This window comes from Cricetulus griseus (assembly GCF_003668045.3).
Source record: "Cricetulus griseus strain 17A/GY chromosome 1 unlocalized genomic scaffold, alternate assembly CriGri-PICRH-1.0 chr1_0, whole genome shotgun sequence".
Classification (NCBI taxonomy): Eukaryota; Metazoa; Chordata; class Mammalia; order Rodentia; family Cricetidae; genus Cricetulus; species Cricetulus griseus.
In genome coordinates this window covers 24,944,567-24,963,562 of record NW_023276806.1, presented here as the reverse complement: position 1 = coordinate 24,963,562, position 18,996 = coordinate 24,944,567, and the positions used below count along the sequence as shown (strand labels likewise).

Below are 18,996 nucleotides of genomic sequence, written 5' to 3'. Positions count from 1 at the left end.
AGATCAGACACTCTAAGTAGGAACTGGCTACAGGAGCTGAAGCAGATACTGTGGAAGAGTGCTGTTTACTGGCTTGCTCTCAAGGCTTGATCACCCTGCTTTCTTACAGAACCTGGAAACAGTTTCCCAGGTGTCGCACCACCCCAATGATCTGGACCCTCCCATATCAATCATTAATCAAAAAAATAATTCCTCTGTAGAAGATACCTTCCTCCCCCCTCCATCCCTTATTTTCTACCTAATCTCTGTGGATATTCTAAATAAAATAAAAGTTTGAAAGCTAACATTGATATATAAGAAAACCATATATATCAGGTCTAAATTATCTCACTGGCAATAATAGCAATGTCCCTTCCACTTATAGCCAAGAACCTACTTGCAATTCATAGCTGGGGGAGAAGGAAAAATCAGTGTTCTTCAAGGGAGTGACACACCCTCTAAGCTGTCCCCATTCTCAGGAGTAATTAGCCAACACAAATCAGACTCCATGGTGTGTGTGTGTGTGTGTGTGTGTGTGTGTTGGTGGTGCTGATGTTTTTTTTTAAAGAGAAAGAACTTGAAGTTATGTGGGTAGAGAAGTGGGGAGGACCTGTGAGGAGTTGGGGGAGGGGAATATGATTAAAATACATTGTATAAAATTCTGAAAGTATAAACAAAAAATCTTTAAAAAGGAAAACATCTTGCAGATTTGCCTACAGACAATCTCTCAGATAAGGCTTCCATTACCAGGTGACCCTTTGTGTGTTCACTAGACAAAAATCTAACCAGGACCCTATTTTTTTTTTTACAAAAATGATCCTGCTTACCATTGACTTTTAAACATAAAATGAAGTTGTTTGTATCTAATAACAATTATTCATCTGATTTTTAAGAGCTCTTCAATTATAGTTGTCCATCAGACCATTTTCATTGTTCACTTATTCTCCTTTTCTACAAATCATGTTAGTATACTTTTAAAATCATCTTTTGCTTTAGTGTTGTCATTTAACATTTTCTCTTGAAATGAAAATACAGATATATCATAATATTCTTAGTGTTGAGCATTTAGTTATATTTCTTTATATGCTAGGTAATGACATGCACTCTGATTTCATTTGTCCTTTGTCTTGTGGCTACATATCTAAATTTTAATTAATGTAATATTGTTGATAATATTATATTGGTATATGTCAATCACATATTATATAATAAAGTAATACTACATAGTATGCTAACTGCTCTATTTTAGGTTATTTTATTGTATCATGTTATATTGATTATATATAATTTTTACATCAGAATCCAATCTTATTAATTTTATATTAGATAGTCTTTTTCTTTAAATGGAATAGGTATAGTAAGATGGTTCAGTGGATAACAACATGTTAGCAGTCCTAAGACCTGAATTTTACCCCCATGGTCCATATTTTGGAAGATGAAAAACCTTCTGACTAGTTGTCTCTGAACTGTGCCTGTGTTTGAGTGCAAGTAATTGAATAGGTAAATAAATAAATGTAATACTTAAAAGAGAGCAGCTAATATTCCATGTGTATTCAGTGTTCCCAATGATCTGTATTCTTCTTTCTAGATGTAAGCTAGGACTAGAGCAGTTGCTAAGGTGAGCGGCTTCCTGTGTCTACCATTCACTGAGGTTCTATAGGTGATGGCAGAAATCAGTTTTCCTGAGAATTTGACCTTAGGCTTTGAAAGACATCTGGTTCTTCAGGAGCAGTATTCCATTGTCTCCTGGATTTTACTGCTGGTTTCCTTGTTACATTGTGTGTCGTGCATCTCTTTCACACAAGGATAATCCCACGTCTCATTTTCCTGTTTCCCTTCCAGTCCCTTCAGCTTCATTAGAGCATTGCTGAGCTCAGTCGTGTAGGCAGCTGCATTGCTAAGTTTCACTGGGCTTCTTGGATCTGCAAGTAAATGTTTTATTTCACAAATTTGAGAACTTGAAATTAGTATTTCTTCAATTATTTTTCTGTTTTGCTTTCTCCTCTCCCATATGGGACTTGAAGTGTGTGTGTGTGTGTGTGTGTGTGTGTGTGTGTGTGTGTGTGTGTCTATAGCATCTGATGTATATCATATGTATATCAACGGATACATGTAAGTATGTTGTATTGTTTTAAAGTGACTCATCCTTATGATCTCCTGAATATTTCCTGGTCCTCTTTTTTTTCTGCCCCTTTATAATACTGATTATACATTTATCTGTTTTTTTTTTTAATTTGAATTAGAAACGATTGTTTTACATGTCAATCCCAGTTCCCTCTCCCTCCCTTCCTCCCCTACCTATCACATATCCTTTCTGCTCCCCAGGGAAGGGTGGTTGTTTTTTTTTTTTTTTTTTTTTTTTGTTTTCGAGACAGGGTTTCTCTGTGTAGCTTTGGAGCCTATCCTGGAACTCACTCTGGAGACCAGGCTGGCCTCGAACTCACAGAGATCCTCCTGCCTCTGCCTCCCGAGTGCTGGGATTAAAGGCGTGTGCCACCAACGCCCAGTTTTTAAGAGCAGTAATTCTCTGAGTCTTCTACCTTCTACCAAATAGATCAAACACTTCCTGGCTTGAGAATTTTCAACTCATTTAAGAGTTTCCATTTATCTGTCAAGATTCATAATGAAGGTCTTATCCTGCAAGTTTTTACACATGTCTTCAGTAACTGGTTTAAAACTTCTTAATAGCTAATTCTATCTCTGGGTCATCTCCAGCTCCTCTTCTGTTGGTTGCTGTTTTAGAGCTATTCACTCTGAACACTGTTGAGCCTCGTGATTTCATTTTGAATGCTAAACATAGTAGGTTCACTGTGACTTGTAGCTGTGCTTCCTCCCTCCATACTTCTCCCTCCTCCCTCCCTCCCTCCTTCCTCTTTCTCTCCCTCCTCCCTTCCTCTTTCTCTCCCTCCTCCCTTCCTCTTTCTCTCCCTCCTCCCTTCCTCTTTCTCTCCCTCTGTCCTTTCCCCCCTCTTTCTTCCTTCTTGCTTGTCTGCCTTCTGTCCTTTGTCCTTTATCTCTCATTCCCTACATCACCCCTTTTCCTATCACAAGCAGAGTTAGACTTTATAAGGAATAAATTTTACATAGATTTAAGCACCATGGGAGAAGTGTCCAGGGAAAGGTTAAGACACACCTAAGTGTAGGCATCAACGTTTTAAGAGAGTCGTGTGTAACCACTTCTCAAAATGCAGGTGGTATTTTATGTTGTAGATTATAGCTTGTCTTTCATAACCACCTCCTTCTACTACTAAGGTGAGAAACAGACAACATAAAACACTTAAAGCAAGTGGACACAATTATGTTCCAAAATCAACTTGTTTACAAAGCAAGGCATTTAGGCTGTAGAGTGCATTTTTCTAAACTCCTCTTTTGCTGTACTTTTTTGTTATTGAATTGAAAATGCATTTTTTTCATACAATATATCCTGATTAAGGTTTCCCTTCTACTACTCCCACTTCTCCTGGTCCTTCCCATCCATCTCATTAGAAAACAGACAGACTTCTAAAGATAATAATAAAATAAAGTAAGATAAAACAAAGGAAAGAAACCACACTGGGATAGGACAAACAGAAAGAAAGAAAGAAAGAAAGAAAGAAAGAAAGAAAGAAAGAAAGAAAGAAAGAAAGAAAGAAAAGAGCCCCCCCAAAGGCAAAAGAAACAGATATTGACACAGAGATCCATTCATTCCCACACTCAGGAGTCACATAAAAAGACAAAACTGAAAAAGCCATAATGGGATAGGGCCTAGGCCCACCCCCATGTGTCGAGGCTCAGGGAGTACCCCTCTTTGTGGAATGGGATCCTAAAGTCTTCCTATGCTAGGGATAACAACTAATTACTACAAAAGGCCCCATAGATTTCCAAGGTCTCCTCACTGACACCCACGTTCATGGGGTCTGGATCAGTCCCATGCTGGTTTCCCAGCTATCAGTCTGGGAACCAAGAGCTCCCGTTGTTCAAGTCAGCTGTTTCTGTGGGTTTCACCAGCCTGGTCTGGACCCCTGTGCTCATCACTCCTCCTTCTCTGCATCTGGATTCCAGTTCAGTTCAGTTCTTAGCTGTGGGTGTCTGCTTCTGCTTCCACCAGCTGCTGGGTGAAGGCTCTAGGATGACATATAAATCAATCTCATTATCAGGAGAGGGCATTTATGGTAGCCTCTCCTCTGTTGCTTAGATTGTTACTTGGTGTCATCGTTATCCCAAAGGACATGACAGACTCTGAAGACCCCCTATGGGATTGACATGTAAAATAATCTTGTATTTAACTTAAATAAAAAATGGAGAAAAAGAAAAAAAGCCGTAATGGATGCGCAAAGGGACCTTAATAGTAAAAACTGAGAAAAAAATAATACAGAAGATAAAATTTTAGAGAGAGAGAGAGAGAGAGAGAAGCTCTGACACATTATAAAGCAAGGAAGATGCCATTGAGTTTGTTTTCAGAGTGGTTTGCTTTCCCAGTGAGACTCCCTTGGAGGAAACTGAATTTCCATGTGTGAGTGGTTATCAGTTAAAGATAGCTTCTGTGTTACGGGACACGGTTCCATTTCTCCTTCCAGCTCCACACTATCTTGTACAGCCCCTTGCTGGCCCGCCCTGTGCTTGCTCAGTCGCTTTGGGTTCCCGTGAGTATCGGTCCTGCTGCATTTATAAGTCCTTGTTTCATTTGTGTTCCCTGTGGTTGCCCTCCCTTTAAAAATAATACAGTCATTGTGTAAGATCGTTTGACCATTGGCATTTCTTATTTTTTGTTCTTTCTTTTCCTCTTTTGTTTTTCTTTCTTGTTTGTTTGTTGTTTTTCGAGTCTATCTTTGAGACAAGGCCTCTGGTAACCCAGGCTGGCCTTGAACTCTATAAAACAAAGACTGAGCTTTACCTCCAAGGCATTGGATCACCGGCATATGGCAGCACACTTGCTTTTACTATATATTTTGATGGATCCATATTAGTTTGTAACTTGGCTCTTCTTAGGTGGTTTTTCTATACCAGAAGGTATGGGCTTCTTAGATGTCAGCTCCGTGACTTTCGTTGTCACTCTTCAGCTCAGGTGAACGTAGCTGATTACTTACTCCTGACATTTTAGGGTTACCATTGCTTTCCAAGTCTGGACCTTGGTAACCATTCATTATTTCAAACCTCATACAGGTTCCCCTGTGACTATGGGTTGCGCCCTCTTACCCAGGACTCTGGTTTTGAAGTCTGACATGATGCCTTGTCTGACATGAACAACCATTCTATAATATTTTGCTGTTTGGGGATTTTCCCCTAGAGACTAAAATCAGATGTTGTCTTGGTTATGATTTGTCATATGTTTCTGATTTTGATTTTTTTTTTTTTGGTTTTTCAAGATAGGGTTTCTCTGTGTAGTTTTGGAGCCTGTCTTGGAACTTGATTTGTAGACCAGGCTGGCCTCAAAACTCAGAGATCAGCCTCCTGAGTGCTGGGATTAAAGGGGTGCACTTTAATTTTTTTCAATTTTTAATTTGTATTTTTTTAATACAGAGTCTATATTGCCCTGATGACCTGAAACTCCATGCATAGACAAGACTGACCTTGAAGTCATAGAGGTACTCCCACCATTGCCTCTTGAGTGCTAGGTAAAGGGATGTGCTATCAGGCCTGACTGTGTTTCTGATTTTGAAAGTGCTGACATTGAAATTTAGAATTGAGATAATGTTCTTAGAAATTGTCATTATCCCTGAGTGTTGGTGGCACATGCCTTTAATCCTAGCACTCGGGAGGCAGAGGCAGGCAGATCTCTGTGAGTTCGAGGCCAGCCTGGTCTCCAGAGCGAGTGCCAGGATAGGCTCCAAAGCTACAGAGAAACCCTGTCTCGAAAAACCAAAAAAAAAAAAAAAGAAAGAAAGAAAGAAAGAAAAAAATCATTGTCAATTTTGTTTATATTAAGCAAGTAACTGAACATATAAATTATAAACATACTGTGCTCACTATAATTCATGGATCAGTCATCTGCTCAAGAGGATGATTGTACAGAGAGACATATTGTTAGGATGTCTGGAGACTGGACTTGACTTTCTGAAGTCTTTGTCGAACTTTGCTGGCCTCAGTACAGTTGAGCTTGGACTAGAGTCCAGCTCTGCACTAAAGCTACCTGGAAAGTTTGTCAATAGTCAAAGTTTTTCATTTGCACTCACAGATCTTATCTAGGTTAAAGACTGAGTATCTCTGTAGAAAGCACTGTCTGATACAATATCCATTTCTAAAGTCTATATAAGGCAAAATAGGATACAGCAAGATCCCTAGTCATAATTCTATAACTCCTGGGGTTGTTAGAGCAAAGCTTTCCCTTTGAAAATTAAGAGACATGGCAATTAAAAGGATTCTGTTTGCTACTAAAAACACAATATTGCACCAAAAACAAATAAGCATTAATTGGGGCCCAGTGAGATGGCTCAGCTGGTGAAGGTGCTTACCTCCAAGCCTGACCTGGTAACCGCCAGACCTGATGTAATGACCTGAGTTCAATGCTGGAGATTCATATGGTGGAAAGAAGAACCCTACTTCTGCAAGCTGTCCTCTGGATATGCTTTTCTCCACATACATGCAGTCTAAAATCTGAATATTGACATCATCCCATTTGCAACTTCTGTTATATAACCTACGTTTAAATTCTGAGATTACAGTTACTACAATCTAGCTTATTTTTATCAGAACATTGTTTAGGGGAAGTGTCTCCCCCAAATGAAGTAAGATCCCATACCTTTGCAGGCCACATGCCTGTATTCCAATTTCTGGAAGAGAACTTCTATTTTGATGAGTAAACCACATGACTGCAGCAATTTTTCTCCCACCACCCCCTGAGCCAGAAGAGCTGAAACCCAGCTCTCATTTGTCCTTTCTTAGATCCATCTAAACTCCTGGCATACAATATTAGACTCTTCCCACCCCAAACCATAAGAATATGAGGAATGGGCACACGAGGCTACATTACTCCTGAAGCATACAGATTACTATAGATGAATTTCTTTTAAAATAATCCTCATCTGATCACAGTGGCTTGTAGAGAGGAAACCCAATGTAATTAACATGACTGGCCCTTTTTAACTTTTAACGTGTTGCCCCAGTTAAGCTTTTGAGGTCTTGGACCACAGTATGAGGTCATAGCTACTAGGAATTGATTCATCCCAGGAAATCATCAGCGCTTCTGACATCCCTGTTAGAGAATTTTATTTAGCTTTTTCCATATCTGCTTCTTTTGCCCTCAGGCGAGGGCGTAAAAGAAGGAAGTAAATACATACATAATTCCTGAGAGAAACTTGGAGGATTCTTGTCTCTTTTTAAACAGGCTCTCATTGTACTGTCGCTATTGGGAGTGGAGGACCTGTTGCTCTCTATGTTCTCCCCATTTGGCAACGGATATGATGCACAGAAGATTTTGAACATTGTCTTATACATATTCAAACAACTGGGGGTTGTTTGTAGATTAAGAAATTTTATTTACGATCAAGCCTTCCCATCATTTATCACTATTAACCTTACAGTTCTCATTGCATTTCTAAAATCAATGTTTTCATGGTCACTAAATAACAGGTGGAAGATGACCAACTAATTCAATTTTACCCTTTTTGAGATGTGCTAAATCAGGTTGTCACCTTGAGCCCAGAGCGAAGTACTTTCCAGTGATATTTTAAGTCTTTAAGTCTTTTCTTCCTTCCTTCCTTTCTTTTTTTTCTATTTTTTAAATTTAAATTAGAAACAAGCTTGTTTTACATGTCAATCCCAGTTCCTTCTCCCTCCCCTCCTCCCCTGCCCCCACCAACCCTCTATTCCATTCCGTTTCTGCTCTCCAGGGGGTGAGGGGCCTTCCATGGGGAAATCTTCAAAGTCTGTCATGTCATTTGGAGCAGGGCCTAGGCCCTCCCCTGTGTGTCTAGGCTGAGAGAGTATCCCTCCATGTGGAGTGGGCTCCCAAAGTCCATTCGTATGCTAGGGATAAATACTGACCAGCAGCCCCATACATTGTCAAGACCTCATCACTGACACCCAGGTTCAGGGGGGTCTTGATCCTATGCTGGTTTCCAAGTCTGGGGTCCATGAGCTCCCCCTTGTTCAGGCTAGCTGTTTCTGTGGGTTTCTGCAGCCTGGTCTTGACCCTTTGCCCATCACTCCTCCCTCTCTGCAACTGGATTCCAGGAGTTCAGTCCAGTGTTTAGCTGTGGGTGTCTGCTTCTACTTCCATCAGCTACTGGATGAAGGCTCTAGGATGGCATATAAGGTAGTCATCAATCTCATTCTCGGGGAAGAGCATTTAAGGTAGCCTCTCCACTATTGCTTAGATTGTTAGTTGGTGTCATTCTTGTAGATCTCTGGATATTTCCCTAGTGCCAGATTTCCCTTTAAACCTATAATGGCTCCCTCTATTATTGTATCTCTTATCTTGCTTTCCTCTATTCTTCCTGACTCAACCTTCCTGTTCCCTCATGTTCTCCTCTCCCCAACTCTTTCTCCTAGCTCCCTCTTCCCTCCCCCCATACTCCCAATTTGCTCAGGAGATGTGTCCCTTTGCCCTTCTCCAGGGGACCATGTATGTCTGTCTCTCTTAGGGTCCTCCTTGTTTCCTAGCTTCTCTGGTGGTGTGGATTGTAGGCTGGTAATGCTTTGCTCCATGTCTAAAATCCACATATGAGTGAGTATATACCATGTTTGTCTTTTTGTGACTGGGTTACCTTGCTCAGGATGGTTTCTTCTAGTTCCATCCAATTGCTTTCGAATGTCAAGATCTCTCTCTCTCTCTCTTTCTCTCTCTCTCTCTCTCTCTCTCTCTCTCTCTCTCTCTCTCTCTTTCTCTCTCTCTCTAAATAGAGTTTGCAAGGGCTGTATAAATCAGAGACATGTCTGCTTTCTTAAGGAATTGAAGGCCAGAATATTCTGTGTTGACTTTGCTGTAGAAATCCTCCCTTCATGGGGCACCTTCTGTTTACTCCTGAGATTCCTCCCTCATCAAATCTGGGCACACAGGTTCCCGTGGGACAGAATACCCTCCCTGGGGCTGTCTTTTCCAGTTCTATGCTTTTGCCTCTGTCATCCCCCTGCCGTGGTCTTGGAGCTTGTAACAAAACCACAGGTGTTACAAACTCTAAATTGGAATTGGATATTGGATGCATAAACGTGCACTAATTACACAGCTGTTTTAAATTGTGGTTAAGTGGCCAAAAACTGCCAGGAAGCCCCACCCACATTCATTACTGCCTAAACGAAAGGGACGAGTGTACAGTGATTACCAGGCTTCCTCCAAATCCCCCAAGCCATAGAGCACTTTCCTAATTGTCAGCTGGACTGTGCAGGCTTGTTTAAAATAATTAGATTGCTGCAGCAGCAGCCTCAGCAGCGAGCCTCGGTGTAGGTTTTTATAGCAGACACTATCAGTTTCCTGTTCATTTTTGACACTATCCTTCTGCCAGCCTGGAAAACCGGGAAGAGGAAAGAGAAGAATTATCCTTAATGTACACAAATAATGCAGCTCAAAAGTCAGGAAGCCTGAACATGGCGTGTGAGATGGATGGAAACAATTCCACAAACAAATCTAAACTGGGGGCCGAAGATGGCGTTCTCATTTTTTTTTTTTCTTTTCCAAGAGGGATAGCTGAAATCTTTCTTAATTACCGCTTATTCCGATGACAGAATTGTAATTTATCATTTAGTTGTAATTTGACATATGTTCACACCTTTGCCATTTCCAATTTCCTCCTTCATTCTAATTGTCTGCTTCACTCGCCTGTCATGCGCGTCTCTTGGGATTAATTCGAGCTGTCTGTCTGCACCAGGCTACCAGCACACTTGGGGCTGCCGAGAGCGTGACAGTGTCAGTGTGCACACAGTTTATCTGAGGCATTACCCAGCCATCACGTTCCCGGATCTCCTCTCCCATTGCTGTTTACTGTTTATTCCACTTTGCATTTGTGACTTTTCCGTGTTTTATTAGACTCTAATTATGCTCTTGGCTGTCAGCTGTAAGAGAGAAAACGTTACATTAATTGCAGAAAACGGGAGGTGCTTAGGACCGGTAGAAGATGGACTAGTAGGTGTCTCTCTCTCTGTCTCTGAGATCCAGGCATTGTTTAAACACTTGCCTTGTCACACTTGGCTCTGGATCCTTGATAGAAGCCTGTACTCAAACATAAACATTGGAGCATTCCAGTTAATGAAGGCTTTTTATGCACAAGCAGTTTTCCCCTCATTTCATCTAAGACTAGGTAAATTGGCACAGTAAGACATGAACCTGAGTTTTCGGCTCACCGTGTTTTCTCTTTTAAAGGTCAATTGTTTAATTCATAGATGCTTTCAACACACATGGTGTGGGGCTGTGATAGTATGGAGAACACTCAGTGAACACTGAGAAAGACCAGGTTTTTCAAAATGTATTTGGTTCATTAGGAACAATCTATAACCCCTCCCTCCCTCCCTCCCTCCCTCTCTTCCTTCTTTTCTTTTCTTTTTTTATACTAAGATTTGAACCCAAGGCCAAATCTGTGCATGCTGGGCAAGCTATCTATCGGTGATCTCCATTCCTAGATTTAGAAGCCAATAACCATTCTTTTAAAAACTCTCTGGTTAGGGAGATGGTTCAGAAGGTAAAGCATTTGCCATGTAAGAGTCAGGCTCTGAGTTTGGGCCCCCAGAATACATGCAAAGCCGAACATGGTACTGAGTGTCTGCAATTTCAGCTGTCCTCAGTGTAGTGGACTCCCCTGTACAGGGCCACAGCTAGGAAAATGCAGCAGGAGTATGAGGCTTCCTCAGGACAAAATGGAAGTTGGGAACCAATGCCCTTCACATGAGCCCACCATGCAGAAGTACACACTCACATATGTACACACACACACACACACACACACACACAGAGAGAGAGAGAGAGACAGAGAGAGAGAGAGAGAGAGAGAGAGAGAGAGAGAGAGAACATTAAAAAATCTGTTTCACAAAGCTCCGCAATAGTTTCTGCGTATGTCACTTTCTCCAAAAATGTCTTTGGAAATGAAAGACTTCTTATTAGAGTCAACTTAAACTATGAAATTCGAGCATTTTGGTCTCCTTCTAAGCAGAGTCTCATTGCAAGTAAAACTTCTTGATAACATGAAGCAGAGGCCGGACATTCTCGTCCACCCCTCTAGGCCATGAAGAAGGGCTGGATACATTGAGTTAGTTTCATCATTACTCCCTGGCCCAGAAGAGTGAAAGCAGTTTCTTGTACTAGCTCATTATCTGTGGCATGGAGCTTCTATTTTGTTTCTCCCCTCATAATTTTCTCAATCTTGCTTCAGGTGATTATGGGGCTGATGATATTCTGTAAATTAGATCGCCCCCTTTATTGTAATTCTACCAATTAAAGTTCTGCTAATTATGTTTTTTGGCTTCAGACTCATAGCTTTAATTCTATATACTAGAAACCACTATGCCACTGCATGGTCATTATTTCACAAATTCTCAGCTAGTGCAATACCTGTACTGCTATAAATATATACATTAAACCCCATTGCTAAGAGTCAGGATTTAATGGAAACTCATATGGCAGGGGGCAAGCAAGTCACAGTTTGTAAATTATGGTATCTGTTTACAAGGCTTGTAAAATATTGTCTAGACTTTTAAAAGTCTTTCAAATGATAGATAATAAATTTCTGATGTTTATCTAGACTACCTTAGTTGTATAACTTACTACTAAAATATCTAAAAATGCCTTTTGAGTACAACTGAATGCTAAACTTAATTTTTATTTTTCCATTCTCTTTTCTGGGATAACTTTGTTCTGAAGTATCACTGAAGTCTAAATGGAGCTTTGCAAATGCAGTTACAATAAAATGGAGTCAGTTATAATAATCTAAATCCTAGCAGACAGACTTTTCTAGTTTTTGCTCTTTTAGATAAATATGTTGAAAACAGAAGAAAGGGACATGTGGAAATCAAAAAGAGATGTTCAAAAGGTGAAGAAAGACAATAGTCGGGGCAGATGGAAGGCTGAACTTACGGGTCACATTATCAACGTGTGCTGAGTACAACAAAAAGCTGAATGGCCACTGACGTCATGTAATAAGTGAGATTTTATGTTTCAGAAGATTTGTTTCACATCATCTTTTCTCTATTTCCTAGTTATTTTTCAGTTGTCTGAAAATAATACAAGATGTTGACTATCAAATATCCCCCTTTCCAGATGGGTTCTTTGCTCAAACAAGAGATCTCACTGGAAAGTTCTGTGGGGAGCTACTGATAAGATTTTACCTTAGCTATTATTTTTACATGTTTGCTGCTGTTCTAACTCCTTTGCTTCCTTTTGTAGTGCTCAGTAATTTCGTTTTGTTCTGCATGTGCAGACCCACTGTATCCAGACAACATGACAGGTCATGACTGCTGGGTTGATTGGTTCATTCACTTCTTCTCGTGTTCTTTCAGCAGGGGGAAGTCGCAGGGACCAAGAAAGAAACTGTTTCTGTATTCAAGGAGCTTGTCTCCAGCTAATTATTCATTCTTTTTACTGATTCCTACTATCATTTCTGTCGGTGTGAGTTATTCATACTTTTCTCCCTTCATGTATTCCTAGCAGCCCTGTAAACTAACCTATCCTTGACGACGCGGTAAATCTCAATCTTCCCATCAGCCTAACTGTTCTAACTCACACAGAGATGGGAATTTCAAGTTTTAATTTTTAACTTTCTTTTTCTTTACTCTTGGTGTCTTTCACATCATGCGTCTCGATTCCATTTCCCGGTCCCTTCATATCTGCCCTCAGCCTTTTCAATCTTCCTCAAAATAAAATTTAGGAGCAAAATAAAAAAAAAAAAAAGAAAAAAAATAAAAAGGAAAAAATTAATCTCATCATGGAAGCTGTAGTGTGACTCATGCTAAATATATATGGCTATATTTTATTCATACATCTTTATTTGCAAGTGTGCTTTGCAAAGAGTCATTGGTCTGGTCTGAGGCCTCGGGGCTCTGCTACACTATCAGTACTAGGCCCTCACTAGTATTCTTCTTGGATATCCTGATGTTGCCCCGTGTCTTGGAGGTCCTGAAGCTTTGGGTCTGATGGACCAGCCCCTTCACGTGCTCTAGGAGATCATAGGTGGGGTGGATGTTGGGGTGGGTCAACTCACAGCCCTGCTTCTGAGTCTGGGTAGTTGCAGTGTTGGTGGGGCTGCCAGCTCTCCCCTGGCCTCACCACCAGGGTGAGCTCTCCAGCATTGCCCTGGCTAGTTCATCCCTTGCAGGATTGAGCAAGGGGCAGGTCCGGTTCTCCTGCTTTCATATCTTCTGGGTTGGCTCTCCCACGCCTAATACCTTCAAGACCAGCTCTACTGTGTCGCCCAACCAAAGGGCTGCATCTGGGGAGGGGCAGGGACACCTCTCCCACTTTTGTGACCACAGAGGCAGCTCTCCCACAATCCACAGGTGGTGAGAGGTGGGGGGAGGGAAAAGGAGGAAGGGAGGGCATCTTTCCCTACCACACAACCCTATGGCAGATGAGTGGCAAGGCCAGATCTCCCATGGGGACAGGTCACTGGCAGAGCTCTATGGTATTGCCCAGCCAGGCAAGGTGCAGGGCCTACTTTCTCAAGAGCTGCAGCTGATGGGGGGAGGGTCAGTTCCCTCTCCCACCATAGGTGGCAGGAGCAAGGGGGAGAGGGGATTTTCCCTAGCCCTCAACAACAACTGACAGAGGGGGGTGTGGCCAACTGTCCCATGCTCCCACCCTCAGGACCAACTCACCAATGCATCTGCCAATAATGTCAGCAATACTGTGCTGCCCAGGTAGGGAGCAGGGTGTGCTTTCCTGAGGGTGGCAGCTGGTAAGTGGGAAGGCCAGCTCCCATGCCTGTCACAAGCAGAGGGGGAAGGGGGAAAGGGAGGGCAACTTTCCCCTGCCCACACCTCTGCATGACAGAGAGTAGTGGGGAGAGCTCTCTCAGACTCACAACTTCAGGGCCAGTTTACCAACAATTCTGCCAATCAGGTCAGCTCCACTGTGCTGCAGAATCAAGGTGCAGGGCCTGCTCTCCCAAATGCTGCAGCTGGTGAAGAGTACAGGCAGCTCTCCTTATGACCTCAGGGCCAGCTCTCCCACCCGCCTCAGTTATAGGGGGGTGGAACGCTCTCCTCCATGCCACCATACAACAGATGAGGGGCAGGTACAGATCTCCCAGGCTCATGTTCTCGGGCTGACTCACCCTTGCCCTTGTCAACAGGGGCAGCTCTGCTGTGCTGCCCAGACAAGGTGCAGGTGCACGGCCTGTTGGGAAATTTCATTTTTGTTTACACATTACATATGTGTTTCTTTAAAAATAGTTTTATTGGATCTTGACCTGCTTTATTTATCTCCCCACAGCACAGCAATGTCTCTTAAGAAAGTCTGTATATTGCAATAATTTATGAAGATCTTTTGTGGTCCACTTCTTCTAAACTCTGTATATCATGTGTCAGAAATGCATTTGTTTAAAGCCCTTCACAACAGAATCTGCCACTACTCCATCTAAGCCGCCCCCAGCCTTCACTGATAGACCTCAGAACTAGTTGATCTCTGTATTAACCATATTATACTGTGTGAGCCTCCGTAGCCTCGGGGAAGTGAAATCACCAGTTTTTCCTCACTACATAAGCATGAGAAGGCACTCTATTTTTATTTTGTTATCTTTTAGAAAAATCTGATAACTGACAACTTTAAACTTGTGTCCAATGATGAGAGAAAAAAAAGCATAAAGAAATGTATAACTTATTTTATCTCATACAAAACTTTCTGACAGTGTTTCTAATTAAAGAATAGCATGGAAGGAATAATACAGATAGAAAAACAAGAATCTTGGCTGTAGAGATGTCTTTATTGTCTTAAAATATCAAGATAATTCATAGTAAAAGAGAAGAACATATTTATTAAAATTTTAAGTTTGAAAGACTACCTAGCAGAATTATGGACCTAGAGTACAGCCAAATAATATTGAGTTTTAAAAACAATGTTTCGGGAAAAAGTGACTCCTAATGTAATCTGCTGTATTCATAGATCAATGCCTTGTTCAACCATTATCAGAGAAGATTCCTCCTTCAGCTGATGGGAACAAATATAGAAACTGGACCCAGATAGGACACATAGTTTGAGAGACCTGGGAACATTCAACACTAAATGGGATGTCTCCACAAATCCTCCCCACAGAGTTTATGGTACCCCATGGAAGAGAAGGCAGAAAGAGTGTAAGAGCCAGAGAAGATGGAGGTTATCAAGAAAACAAGGCCCTCAAAATCAGCATGGGCAAAGCTCATATGAACTCACAGACACTGAGGCAGCATGCAAAAGGTGTGCAGGGATCTGCACCTAGTCCTGTGGCTTCCAGTTTAGTGTTTTTATGGGATCCCTGAATATGCAAACGAGTAGGTCTCTGATTCTTGTGCCTTATCTTGGACTCTTTTCCTTCTGTTGGTCTGTCTTGTCCAATTTGTTGTGATAGTTTTTGTTTTATACTATTATATTTTATTTTGCTACGTTTTTTAAAAAAAATGGATGAATGAACGAATGGATGGATGGATAAAAACCTAGCTACTGGGATAAAGGTCAGCAACTGAGCTGTCAGTGATACTTTCTGGGAGATGGGGGAAGGAAAATTTTGCCAATGGAGTGACACTGGGTATATCAATAATACCAGGGCAAATCTCATGTTTGGGAGTAGCTGACCAACATATAATGTACTCCACAGGTTTTGTTGTTGTTGTTTTGGTGTGTGTGTGTGTGTGTGTGTGTGTGTGTGTGTGTGTGTGTGTGTGTGTGTGTTTATTTGGTAACAGTTTGTTGTTTTGGGGGTATATGTGTGTTTTATTTTTGTTTTCTTGGCTTTTTTTTGATGGTGGTGGTGGTGGGTGTTGTATTGTTTTTTGTTCCTTGAGAAAGAAGTTAAAGTTGGCTGAGTAGGGATGTGGAGAGATCTGAAAAGGCTTGGGAAAGTGGAAGAATATGATCAAAATACATTTAAATTCTAAAATTGCTTTAAACAATAAACATATAATAAAGACAAAGAAATTAGGCAAATGAGAGGAAAGTGGTGTGCAGACACTGGGGGGGTGTCCAAACACATGAATACAAAATAATTGTAAGGGAAAAATTCTTTTAAAACATTATTTCTCTTAAATTAGGTCTCAGTGATAGGGCAACTTGCCTAGCATATATAAGAAAAGTCTTCTTAGATTCATTCCTCGGGGAAGGAAAGAAAGATGTCTTAGGGTTTCAATTGTTGTGAAGAGACACCATGACCACAGCAATTCTTATAAAGGAAAACATTTAATTAGGGTGACTTACATTTTCAGAGGTTCAGTCCATTCTTACCACAGTGTGACAGGGTGGTGTGCAGGTAGGCATGCTAGAGAAGTTGATGAGTGCCCTACATTTTGGCTTGCAGACAACAGGAAGTAGTCTGTCTCACTGGACATGGCTTGAGCATATATGAGACCTCAAAGTCTACCTCCACAGTGACACACTTCTTCCAACAAGACCATACCTTCTAATAGTGCCACTCCCTTTGGGGGCCACTTTCTTTCAAATCACCATAGAAGGAGAGATGAAAGGTAAGTAGAGGGAAAGAAAATTCTTAACTTAAAACAATTAACTGTTAAATATATAAATATGTTGAAATACTGCCTAGAAGAACTCTATAGACCATCTAATAAATCTAACTATGATTGAATTAATTTGGTATTCTTGGCAAGATGAAGTTAAGGACATTTGAAATTATTCCTAAATGGGCAAATAAGCTACCCAATTACTCATTAAGAAGGCAAATCAAGGTGTCTGATAATCACAGTAGGTATGACCATGGAAGGTAGCTTCAAGACACATCAATCTAAAAGACTGTGACTGATTGGAGGAAAAGTTAAGAGATGTGTGAAAACTACATGACCTAAACGTAGAATGCAGGGTCCAGCTGACATGAATATTAAGCTCTAGGTTATCTGCATTGTATGTTGCTTCATTAATTTCAGGGTTTCTTTTTAACAAACAAAGGAAATAATATGAGAATACAGAAAAAAAGACAAATCATCCAGTTATGGAATATCAGATTCCTTAAAAAGAACTCTACCCCCCCAAAAAAACAAAACCTAAACTGAGCATTTTTGTAAAAAAAAAAAAAAAAATCTGCTTAAAGACATAAAAAGTAAATTGAGGTTAGTTCCATGAATTTCAATTAAAAACCACTAAGAATATTATTTATATTATATATCATTTGTAATGGTTTGAATGAGAAGTGCCATGTCCAGCATAGGTTAGTTATCTGAGCACTTCTGCAGCTGGTTGTGTGCACTGGGAAGGTTATGGAACACTTAGGAAATGAAGCCTTGTTGAAGGAAATACATCACTGGGGGTAGGCCTTGAGGTTTTATTGTACAGCCCACTTCCTGTTCTCTGTTTCCTGTATGCAGAAGAAATGTGATCACCCAGCCACCATGTCTTTACTGCCTGTTGTCATGTCTTCCCTTTCATGACAGACTCAATCCCTCTGAAACTATAAGCTAAAGCAAACATTCCTTCCTCCTAAATTGCTTTTGGCTAGGGTATTCTAGAACAGCAGCAAAAAGGTAACTATATACTGTTCATCCCTCTTCCTATAATTCCTAGCAATAACATACACCATAAAAATTTATATAGGCAAGAAAAAAATTTCAATATAAAGATACTGATCTATACACAGGATAGTAAGGGAAAAGTAAGGAATACAATAGTGTATAATTAAATCAGAATTATCTGTGTAAAAAATGATTCTTTATGGAGAGAAAAATATATCAGGATAATGTATAGAATAACTAGCACAAGAGTCAGTAGACTAACAAGGAGAGTTCAAAGACTGCCAATAAAAAATGCCAAAATAAGATATGGAATATTTTATTTTGTGTTATGGGAAATACTTATTTTCCCAAACAGTTTTTGTTTACTCTGCAAGAAAAGACTGGCTATTTAGGAACATTAGAAGTGAAGTGTCTATTTACTAAATGATACTATTAGACAAGTGAAAACTAAGCCACAGGACAGAAAATAAATTTAGTTATGCATAATTGACAAATTATTTGTAGGCACAAAATATTTAAAAATTGCCCAAGAATTAACCAAGAAAAATAAAACACAAAAGAGTGGCAATAAACACAGTAAAATCATTCAGCTTCATCAACTAAAAATCCCCATGGGAGAGGTGCCACTACACAGAGCCTGGAAAGGGAAGATAAAGTACACTAACAGGTACCCATATTATAAAAATGGCATAACCAGAACTGTCAGCCTACAGTGGTGCCTACAGGTTTGAATACTCACACATACACTGTTACATCTAAATTCTACTCCAGGCGTACCTATAAGAACTCAGCTGAACTCTGGAATCCAGTTGCAGAGAGGGAGGAGTGATAAGCAAAGGGGCCAAGACCAGGTTGAAGAAACCCACAGAAACATGTGACCTGAACAAGGGGGAGCTCATGGACCCAGGACTGATAGCTGGGAAACCAGCATAGGACTGTTCCCGACCCCCTGAAAGAGGAGGTCAGTTTGGAGACCTGGGTGATCTTTGGGGCCTCTGGTAGTGGATCAGTATTTACCTGTAGTACAGGAATGGACTTTGGGAGCCCACTCCACATAGAAGGATACTCTCTCAGCCTAGACACACAGGGGAGAGTCTAGGCCCTGCTCCAAATGCTATGATAGACTTTGAAGATCCCCCATGGAAGGCCTCGTCCTCTCAGGGGAGCAGAAAGGGATTGGGGTAGGGGAGGAGGGGAGGGAGAGGGAACTGGGATTGACATGTAAAAGAAGTTTGTTTCTAATTTAAATAAATAAAAAAGACGCTACAAAAAAAAAAAAACGAACTGATGTGACTGTATCCCAACACACACACACACACACACACACACACACACACACACACACACACCTAATACACTTATGAATGTTCTTAAATTCCACAGTGTATAGTGGTCCAAAAGTTGGTAAACGAATGACCACCAAACATAAAATAAGTGTTGCCAGTTTTCCACAATAGTCTGTCTTTTCATACA

At 40.7% G+C, this 18,996-nt stretch overlaps 1 long non-coding RNA gene across 4 annotated transcripts in view; it reads left to right on the top strand.

Annotated features, from left to right (window-relative positions):
• Positions 1 to 4,153: 4,153 nt before the first annotated feature.
• Positions 4,154 to 18,996, top strand: part of LOC113831299 — a 99,518-nt gene continuing 84,675 nt past the window's right edge. The window contains exons 1-5 of one of the 4 annotated variants that reach the window (XR_004771871.1): positions 4,154 to 4,601; positions 5,479 to 5,543; positions 11,853 to 15,342; positions 16,362 to 16,527; positions 18,295 to 18,431. This is a non-coding gene — a long non-coding RNA (uncharacterized LOC113831299). Of the gene's footprint in view, positions 5,544 to 11,852; positions 15,343 to 16,361; positions 16,528 to 18,294; positions 18,432 to 18,996 lie in introns of those variants that run through there. The other 3 variants (XR_004771872.1, XR_004771869.1, XR_004771870.1) reach the window with 3 other exon arrangements.